The sequence below is a fragment of the Ischnura elegans genome, chromosome 4, assembly GCF_921293095.1.
Source record: "Ischnura elegans chromosome 4, ioIscEleg1.1, whole genome shotgun sequence".
Taxonomy (NCBI): Eukaryota; Metazoa; Arthropoda; class Insecta; order Odonata; family Coenagrionidae; genus Ischnura; species Ischnura elegans.
Genome location: NC_060249.1, coordinates 62,107,768 through 62,118,528, shown reverse-complemented (window position 1 = coordinate 62,118,528; position 10,761 = coordinate 62,107,768). Strand labels below are relative to the sequence as shown.

At 39.3% G+C, this 10,761-nt stretch overlaps 1 non-coding gene across 1 annotated transcript; it reads left to right on the top strand.

Annotated features, from left to right (window-relative positions):
• Window positions 1–1,117: 1,117 nt before the first annotated feature.
• Window positions 1,118–1,189, top strand: Trnad-guc. Its single transcript has one exon. It is a non-coding gene; the product is annotated as a tRNA-Asp (tRNA).
• Window positions 1,190–10,761: the final 9,572 nt, after the last annotated feature.

The window sequence follows — 10,761 nt, the reverse complement described above, 5'->3', positions numbered from 1 at the left end:
AGTTGGGCATAAAAGCGTTTAAATTTACTGCGAAGTGGCTTTGATTATGCTCTGTTCAAAGTCGTTTATCTCATCTTCAGTTTTTTTTATCGTTGAATACTTAGATTGTTCGATATCTTGATTCTTTGCTTCGTCAGCTTCGGCATAAGTAGACCACAATTCCAACTATAGCCCAAAATGTTGGTGAATGCACTTCTTAATAATTGAAATGGCCTCGAGTTTGGTAAAATAAAACATTCCGGGTCATCGCTAAACAAACTACGAGCATTAATTGTAAAAACGAAGAGTTTTGTAACCCTTATCGCATATTTTGATTTTTGCATGAATTTCTGTTTCAAGCAAATGAAGATCCCTTATTATCAATTCATATGCTGTGTAGTCGGTAGTTATGAAGTTTTACTGACTAATCTTTTGTAGTTTTTATTCTCTTCCTGGGCTCCTACCTCCTTTTTCGAAGCTTAAAATTTACTGTCCTATCAATACGAGCTTGTAATAACGTAAAGCTTGATTTTCTTTTCTATATTCTAGTATTGCCTAGATCCTGGGGGTATACACTGACCCTACCCCTACCTCAATTCCGCATGGCTATTGGTTTGAAGAGTGATGTAGTGCGTGTGATCTCATAAATTGGCCGGCAAAATTTTATCCTAAAATTGCTGATAAAACACATGCATGTTGGTGTTTTTTTTCATTCTCGACGCACGGAAACTACAGGCTACAGTAGACGATTACGATTTGCTTCGATAAATGCTAAGCGCATACTTAGGTATAAGAAATATTCTAGGAATGGAGTGACATGTTGTTTGTTAGCATCAGCATAGCGGCAGCAAATTAGGATTTTTCATGTAGCCCAGCGTCGCCGCGCTTAGCTTTTCGGGTTGATATAGTTGTGACATGCGCCGCTAAGGTGACGCCACTATTCAAACCTTTGAGATTTTGATATCTGTCTTGTAATCTCCATTTTCAAACTTCAGGCCTGAAAAGCTATGTAAAAAATCACGGAATTTTGACACAACTGAAGAAGACATTCCTGCAAAATTCCATTAACATTAGTATAACCTATGTTTAATTTAAAACACAAACACCGGTTGCTATTTCGGAACCGCGATATTTGAAGACCTCGGTAGTATAGTGGTCAGTATCCCCGCCTGTCACGCGGGAGACCGGGGTTCGATTCCCCGCCGGGGAGGATTTTTTATCTGCTGGTAGTGTAGTTAGCTACAAAAATTTTCATGCCTCTTTTCATGCCTCTTTTCATCCCTCACGATATTTTTCACGCCGAATTTTTTATATCTTTTGATGGTGTCTAGTTAACTAACATCAAAAAAAATATGATTGCTGTTACATGCCTCGGATTTTTATATTTTATTAGTTTTGAATTGAATTTCAAGGTTTGCTCGACTTAAGTGTATTCACATGTGAATTAAATATTAATTAATTCATTAATTATTGATTTCAATCTGCAAGCTTCCTTTTTCGTATCATAGCAATGGAAGACAGCCTCCGAAATTGCTTGAAATCTTTGTTTCTCACGCAATTCCAAATCCATGGCGAATAGCTGTGATGGTGATAGCGGTGAAGGCGCTGTGGTGTAAATCCTCGGTAGTATAATGGTCGTTATCCACGTCTGTCACGCGAGTGACCGGGCTTCTATTCCCCGCAGGTGAGAATTTTTATATTTACTGTTTTTTAAATAGTAGATAAGAATACCTGACATAAAATATAATATTATTAGAACAAATAATGCATAGAATTAATTTTTATCCTATGTATGATGAGAATATTTTCTAAATGGTAGTATTGAGGATAAATGAGGGCGAATTACCACTGGACTTAGATTTTACTTTCAATGATGATGGTAGGAAGCAACGATTTGAAGCGTTCTACGTTTCAAGTTCAGCGACCATTAGTGAAATTGGCGGTGTTCAATTGGCAGCATTCCCGTTGCCCAAATTTAGCATGTTATTTCAATGCAAACTGTACTTCAACCTTACCCTAAATCGTCAAATACCTATATTTCATTATAATGTGATACCCCACTATGTCTCGTAGTTTAATCCCCTGGGCGAGTGAAGGACTGGAGTTTAAAAAAATTTTATTCAATTTTCTTATCTGGAAGACTATATTGTAGCCTGTGCTCTATGGGTTAACAGTAGCTATTTATACATAATAATAACAATACATAATTATGGATAACAAGAGGATTAGTGAAATGTATCTGTCTCCTTCGAGGACTTTATTCCGTTCGCATCCTACGATCAGGTGCGTCGGTCGATAGCGGCGTGATTAGAATGCTGTTAATCATGGATGCAAAGGTGTGCAGGGGGGATAGGGAATGTAATGAGAGAATGGTGTGGAGATGTTACCCCTGCAAGGAAGTGTAATGGGTGTGCTCACTTGGCAGCATCGCCAGCAGATGGATTTTGCAGTCGTACATTAGACTTAAGCCTCTTAGCAAGGAAGGCGAGGATTTGTTCGGAGGGGATACACTCCAGGGATAGTGGATGCTGGGCAAGAGGCTTAGGGAAAAGCAGGATTAAGGGAGAGGAAGGAACAAGAGTTCGGTAGAAGTTTAGTGCAGGAACGGGGGACAGATTTTTACATGCTTTCGTGTCACGGGAGGTCGAGTTTTTATTTAACATTTCCCAGTATTATATGCACCAAGGATGAGGTTCGCCATGAAAAAATATTCGGCTTAACCAGGGTTCGAATCCCGGTCAACCGAAATATTTTTCATGGCGAACTCCACCCTTGCTTGAGCATTTTTTATTCATGATTCATGAGATTCAAAGGAATCTTTTTAATTGGAGCTAGGCATTCCTGAGTTAAATCAGGACGACTTTATTAGTCCTCCATTTAAATTCAATTCAATGACTTCATTCAAAAATAGAAAATAGTGATGAAAGGAGGGAGAGGGATGATTCTCGGAATCTACTTAACAATCCTATATGCATAATGAGGGACTATCTGTATGCACTTAAGGCCAGTGACGCCGACTCCATGGGGTCTGAGGGGGCCCAAGCCCCCTCAAAAATTCATTATGGATGTGAGGAAAAAATGTGTCAGGCTTGTCTATTTTCCCCGAAGTGGCCAGATATCGAGATTCGAGTTATCAGGGTTCTAATGTCGATCATATGTCTCCTCTTAAATGCTTAAAAAACTTAAAACTCACTACTTAAAAAATTTCCCGGGGTAAGATCCCCGGTTTGGGCCCCCCAATATTTTTTTTAAGTCGGCATCCCTGCTTAAGGTACTGGAGTCACACTTGCGGTGGTCTGCTTTGAAGGCGATTCTTTTCTCTCAAACCCAATGGGTGGCACTGATACGGAATAGTACTGCGGAGGTCAACGAAGGGGGTCAAAAAAACGGCCGAAAATGGTAATGTGTTTCAGGCACTTAGTTTAGAATTTGCTTGCTGGTAGGAGTAAATATTATCCTATTCTGAGAAAATTTCGAATCTGGGACCCTAATTTCAATCCTCAACTTTTAGTTGTTGAAAGAAAGAGTATTAGTGCCCCTGGGCTAGTTGTCTTCGAAAAGAAATGTGTGGCGGGCAGTCGCTACAGGGATAAACATTCCCGTGTGGGCTGATGTGGTTACCAAAACACCAAAGCACTAAAGTATTGACAACAACTGTGCCAAGTTTCAACTCCCATTCTCAATAAAACCATTTCTGAGGTTTTGGCTTTTTTCGATTTCAGCCCACTGTACGACGGTAGGGATTAGGAAATAGGACGACGAGAGGTTCCTTGAATAAACGTATTCTTTAGTCGTGATCTATGAGATTCAAAGGAAGATTTTTTAGCCATATGTGGTTACCACATCACCACTGTGGTGAGGACCTCGTGCGTTATTTGTGGGTAGCACTCGAGAAGATGAGGTGACCTTTCACGGTCGCGAAAAAACCTCACGGAGACGTCACCCCGCGAGAGATGATCCGCATCTTTCTTCCTCCCTCTCTCTTTGGCGTGTGTTTTCTGAGTAGTAGACGCGTGATTGTGAGTGACCGCTCTCAAACCTTCCGAGAAATTGGCTTAGCTCCTCTCATACCTACTCGCATAATCCCCTGAAGTATTTCTCCCTCGCTTCAAGAAACACTCCCATTCTTCCCCGAGTCCTAAAAACTACCTGATGTCACGCCTTTATTTTTCTCCTCCCCTTTAGACGTCCGCGCAAGAAAGTTGTGGGCTGTGCTCTAGTCCGAGTTGGATGAGGTCGCTTCTGCCGCTACCACCACCACACCCACATCGTCGAGAGAAAGAATTTCACCCACACTTCCCTCCCTTCTCAAAACGCCACCACTGTGTTTTGCTCCCTTCAGGAGGTGGAAAGAATGAAAGCGCCTCTTTTTGGCATCAGCTGTCACCTTGGGAACAAATAACCTTCTTTCTCGAGCGCGAGTGCGAAAACTTTTCTCGGGAGATTTCGGAGGGAACTCACTTAAGATCGCTGAAGTTTCCTAGCGAAGGATAAGGAACTCTTCTCCTGCCTTCCACCCATGATATTAAGTTACGCGGGGGAAATGTTGGTCCGTTTTAGCTCTCCTGTGACAGCTGTCTTTTTTACGTACATAGTATTAGTCAGTTTTCACGTTTCCCTGGCATTGGTTCGGGAAAATACTCTGAGTTGATGGTTTGGAGGCACGTTTGAGTATTCGTGAATCGTTATCATTTCATGCTTGTTTGCGGAGATTCTAGATTTTGGGCAAATAATACGTATCTTTTCGATGAGACATTTATATCGAAGTTTACTGAATTCATTCTTACATGCTTGTGCTTAGTTTGTGTACCTACAAATTCCTTGCATATTTGTCCAAATGGTGGAATAAGTCTCTAGATAATATATTATGTTCTGTAATTTTTTATATTTTCTTATAGAGGTGAGAAGGTTTTTTAATTTACGTCATTTTAGTTATCTCCTTTTCCTGCAAATTATTCATTAAGATTGCTCTTGCTCATTGCGAAATGACAATTTTAATCAAAATTTTTGTTTTATGAATGCCACCTGGCGATAATATTTTGGATAATTTCCGTGATATCATAAAAAATTATCGCGTTTAAAAAGAAGTCGTTACCGTAGTTTAATTCCAGTTAAAATTTGGAAGGAGACGCTTTTTATTTGCTTGTATAATTTAAAATTGGGCGTTATATATCCAAGGTCGTTGAATCCGAAATAGTAACTGGTGAAACGATGATGAAATTTGTCACAATTTGGTACGTGTTTTATTCATGAGAAGGTCTTATACTCTCTACTTGATTAATTGATGAAAATCAAACCATAAAAAAATTGTTCATAATACCATTGCTTCTTCATTATATTAATCCTACGATGTTGATATAGGTCAATTTACCTCATTATCTATTTCTGTATTGATGCACGGCTTAAAAAAAACGGGCCAAGAAATTAACAATACGGTTGATGAAAGTGGTAATTTATTCTTTCCCAATTAAAATCTGATGATAAAGTATGACTGATTGATGTATACAAGCTGCTATTTTTTCACCTGGGATTACGTCAGTTTTGTTTTTATTATCTACTTACAAAAATATTGTGTTTATTGCGTAATTCCCAGATAACGTTTTATGAAATTTATCACTTTACTCAGAATTCATGAATCATATTCCAGACGTGGTGATTCCGTAACAATCTGCGAATCATGTAGAATCATGACTAAATATTATTAGAAACGTTCCCGCTCAATCGTTTTGACATGCGATATCAATCGCTGATTAACCCTGAAATAGATTTAGGATATATTTGCTCAATGTCGGAGTGGTTTGGCGACGGTAGTGTTTAGCTTCCAGTCTGCAGGCCCACTCAAGCCACTCTTCCTTGCTTGATCTTGGAGTGTCCGTTTGGACGGCAGGCGTATTTGTTGGGGATCACAACAATATGGAGCGAAAGGCCAACCTATAGCCATTTTCCCTCTCCCTTCCTCCTTTGCAGGCTGCCAACAATCCTTACTCCGTTTCTCTTTCCCTGCCTGGACTTCACACCGCCTTGATGGACGTCGAGGACCCTGACCCACTGTATTGACGAAAACCCTTGGAGCGAAGACCTTTGCGGGCTCAAAATAAGTTTGCCCTCTGTGTCTGCGCGTGTAACTTGTGCACACACACCTTAGATTGCTTTCCTCAGCTCGCTTCACTTAATTTCCTTGGCGACTTCACTGAACAGAAGAGCAAAGAGTGGTGGGTCAGTTGGTCATGGCTTTTTCAGAGCTCATCTCCTCGAGGTCTGGCGCCACTGCAGTTGGCGCCAGAAGGCCCTCAAGATAAGTAAGGATTGGAATACTACGGCGTTCGAGATGATATCATTCATACGAGTAAAAATGGGTGTCTGCTGACCTAAAAAGCCTAAAAAATTAATGGCATTTCGTATAAATGTTGGTGGACACATCGGTTGAGTGGTAGAAACGCATGGAAGTTTTTAAATATATGGTACTGCCGATACATGATATAATATCCATGATGCATTTTCCCTCCAAAGAAAAATATCCTAACGTCCCCCTTCCATGCCAATGATCCATCACATACTTAATAGCTGGCGTTATGATTACGTGGATAGCGTCAAGTTGGAAGAATGACTCGGCAATTTTCCGCTCGATTTTATTTATTGTTTACCAGCTTCGGTGATTACGGTATAACATCTTCTTTTATATATACACACTGCACTCCGTAACGCGCCTCTATAAGCTTGGGATGGGGGATGTGGGGACACCAGCCGTGAATCTGAACGAGAGTACAAGAAATGAAAATATAGCTGTGCATGAGAAATTTTCGTGCTTGAGTTCGACCAGTCATTAACTGAAGACCATCATTGTTGCAGGGCAAAAAAATGCTTCCTTTAACTATCATTTCGTACAAGTATCTCTCTTATTCTGCCGTTTCTGTCGTACCTAGTTCTGGGATGATATTTTCCGTTCTGCTCTCTAAGATACCTGTTCTTAAGTACTCAAGAAATCTTGGTCTAGCACGTGTCCTCCGAGTTTTTAGCGGATCCCAGCCTCAGTCGTGATGTAACGTTCTCTGTCCGCTCGTTGTAGTTTTTGACGAATCGCGCTAATTGGTTACGTTAGTATTTTTCCGCAAATTCTTACAGTGAGATATTTGAGTAGCTTTCGGTGTGAGCCATCTTCTAATTAGCATTAGGTTGAGTACATTTATGTAATTTTCAAATCCCCTCAACTTACTGATCTCCCCAATGTTCCCCATTTTTTTAACTTGCATCTTACATTCTCTTAGTTGACTGATCTGGAGCCCTGACATTGTTCTTGCTGCAATTAATACTGTTGTGCACCCTGAGTTTTACTGTCTATTTGTACATTTTAAATCGATTGCATCCTCAATCCTGTTTCATTACAATTAATTAATTCATTTCAATTAATATTTTTCAACGATTTATGCATGCTGTACTTCTTGTTTTTATGCTGAAATATCTTGTTATGGTGGGTATTAATTTCGCGAACGTTAGTCAGCCATCCCGTCTTAGGACATGTGCAGGCACGTTTTCGCAGTTATGTTACCGGAAAACTCCGACTTCCATGTAAATATCTTAATATTATGCTATTTAGTGCGTAGAATATGGTATATTATTTGTTGTGCAAGTGTTAAATGGAAATACAGACACCAGATCAACGATTATATTGTTAATAAATAATTGGTTTGGTAGTTTTTTTCCGTGAGTTGTGACTGTTTTAAATTATATTAAAAATTTACTCATGTAAGTTCATCCATTTTTATCTAATCATAGTATTTCCTGGTATTTCTGCTTCTAAAATCAGTCGTTCTACTAGAGGCCAAATACCTCCTTTTTATTTATCTTACACTTTATTTCTAATTCTCGCTTCATAATATAGAACGCCCTCTAGTAGGCTTACTTAATGTTTTTATGGTATTCTTCCGCGTGTGGTCGCGAATAGGAGGGAATTGAGGGTGACTTTTTGCAGTTTTTTGTACGAAAAAGAAAGTTCACCCTTTTGGTGTTTCAAACCCGCGGCCATACATTACTAATTGTTTTATAGATGAGCCTAATTCAACTAGAACTTACTGCCCAGTAGTTATGGTGAGTTTTTTTGCTACGTGATTTGTTCTTACGAAATGTAGGAGTAAAGGAAGGCGTTTATTCCTCCCCTCTTAATTATTGATTTGCCACTTTTCTCCTTGAGTTATGAGCGAAAACCTCTTTACTCCATCACTGAAAGAGACGATAAAAGTCGTTGGCGCCACTAAGCCTCTATACTTGCCAATGAATACAGGTAGTACATCCCCATTTCTTCGCTTTTTGGCGAGAGAAGCAGATATTTGGGAGACGAACGGAATTTCTGAATACATAAATGGAAATATTATTTGAGCTGCAACTTTCTTTTGCGATATTTAAAATTGTTTTTGAGAAATAGATCGTATTTAACCTCCTCGATTTTCCCGGAAAATGCTTTGAATAAGTCTACATTTACATTATACCCCGTGAACCACCTCTGGGATGTTTGGCAGGGGGTGACCACTCACCAGGGTGATGCATGCAGAAGGATCCCCAAATCCACATCACACATTCGTAAAAAATATGCGTACATTCATGCCGACCCAAAACTTGCCAAGGGTTCTCTAGCTTCTCACCGATCAGCAGCTGAATACAGACCCGATTGCATCATATCGTTGACGCAGTCCTCGAACGTATTCAGGAAAAATGTTTATACCAAAGCGCTGTCTCATGATAATGCATCGTTGGAGACATGGTGGCACATCTTTGAGCCAAAATAGGGTGGTTTCCTATTATTTTTTTATTGCCTAAATCGAAAGATTATTACTCCTGGAGTACGCATTTCACGCTTTTAGATTTTTACATGACGATATCTATTTTTCGCGATTAAATGAAAAGTGAAAATTTTCAAGCGCGCGAAAACGCGACGCGTAAGTATGAATGCCGGGAAATCTCTCCGTGTGACGTATTTCTGGTTCCCGCTGCCGCCCTGTGAGGTGACCTTGTTGGTTGTGAGGCGAGTTGAGCGCTGATACGACGCAGGCTGCTAGCGGGCAGCTGAGTACCCTGCTGGCTGGTAGAGCTTGGCTTAAATATAGATTATTATTACCTTATCAAATGAGGAAAACTTTCCGACCTTAGCCAGTTTTAATGTGTGATTATTAAGACATGTTTCCCTGAGCTCTGCGCCTCATGCATGCATTGGCAACCTCAGACGATGTATAACTCCTATCTTCTCGTATAGAAACTAGGTCCCTGTGACGTCACATGGAGTGGCATCGCGTGGGCGCCAATCTGGCCCTTTTCAAATGAGGATAAAAATGGACCATTGCCATTCGTCTAAACCGGTATTTCTAAAACGAAATCATTTGTATATTATGAATACACTAATGGTGGGTAACGAATCGCAATCAATGTCTTTCGTTTTCTTTGATGAAGGAAACTACCCTATTCGTGCCATTTTCTCGGTTGAAAAAAGCTTCGTTGCTGGTTTCCAAGCGCTGCTTTGTTGGTAGACTTCAGTTCCTGTTCTAAGGTCAGAATCAGTGAAGGCAATTATATGGGAATGCGTTAACATTTAGGGTGATTACAAGGTGCAATTTAGAATGTGATTATGTGCACGCATATTTCTCTGTGCTGGTACATACGTCGTGTATCCAAGATTCAGCATTAGTTTCGTGCTATTAGCTGCTGGCTCGAATTAATCTGATCGAGACTTTAATCGTAACGAGAAAACATTTACTCATTCTTTCGAAGTCTATTACCCATCTCCACTTTCTCCAAACCTTGCTGATTTCTATCGTTATCTGTTTTGTAAAAAGTGAGGAATTGAAGGAATTTATGATGTGATACTATAATCTTCGTCGAAGCACTTTTAGCCTTTAAAAACCTACCTGCCTAGCGCATTGGCTATTTGTAATAATATTTTTTCAATGATGTATCAGTTTACTTGCATGTGTGCCATGAGCGGCTTTTTGCATACTTACCTAAATTCACAATTTTTAGAATTCGGAAAAATTTCAGGATATTATTTTTCTCCAGCTTTTTATTTTTTGCGATTCTGTTTCATAAAGCAATGATTATTCCATATTGTAACGATGTCTTTTTAAAATTGTTGAGGTCATCTCTTTTTTCTCTGCTCTTGTACTTTTGATTGAAGGTGTTGACGGTGTTAGTATTAAGATATTATAGAATTTGTTAGCTCTGCAGTGTGTGTAAAAATCGTAAATGTTTTATGTAATTACTTTTAAAATTTACCCTTAAATTTTAAAGTTTTGTTAAGAGATGATTATGGAAATGAATGTGTCAACGCCTGTCATTTAATAGATAGGAAACACTGAGAAACAGAATTTTAAAGCTGGCCTTTGGATCCATTTCCTATGTCCTTCCTGAAATCTGTCTGATTAGCGTCAAAGCGAGACTAGTTTTTACATGTTAGGACTTAAATAATCGCTCATAAGATGACATGGTATGATTTAAACCTCTGACAGATATCTGAAGTGACACTTCGTGTTTTTTTGCTTTGTTAAAAAGTTCTGTCATAGAATGTTACGTCTAGGGTGAGGCAGGTCTTTATAGGTACTACATTTTTTCTCGTTTAATTTCAACGCTTATCCGTACTCAGTTGCTTGGGTAATTTTTTTCGTTCTTTTTTGTTTCACGAGTATTTTACGAACTACTATCTTCTTAACATGCCGTTAAAATGACAAAATAGAGGCAATGCCCAAGTGATAATGAATACAAACGGGCATTTATGGCAGGTAAGCATCATCATATGTAAAT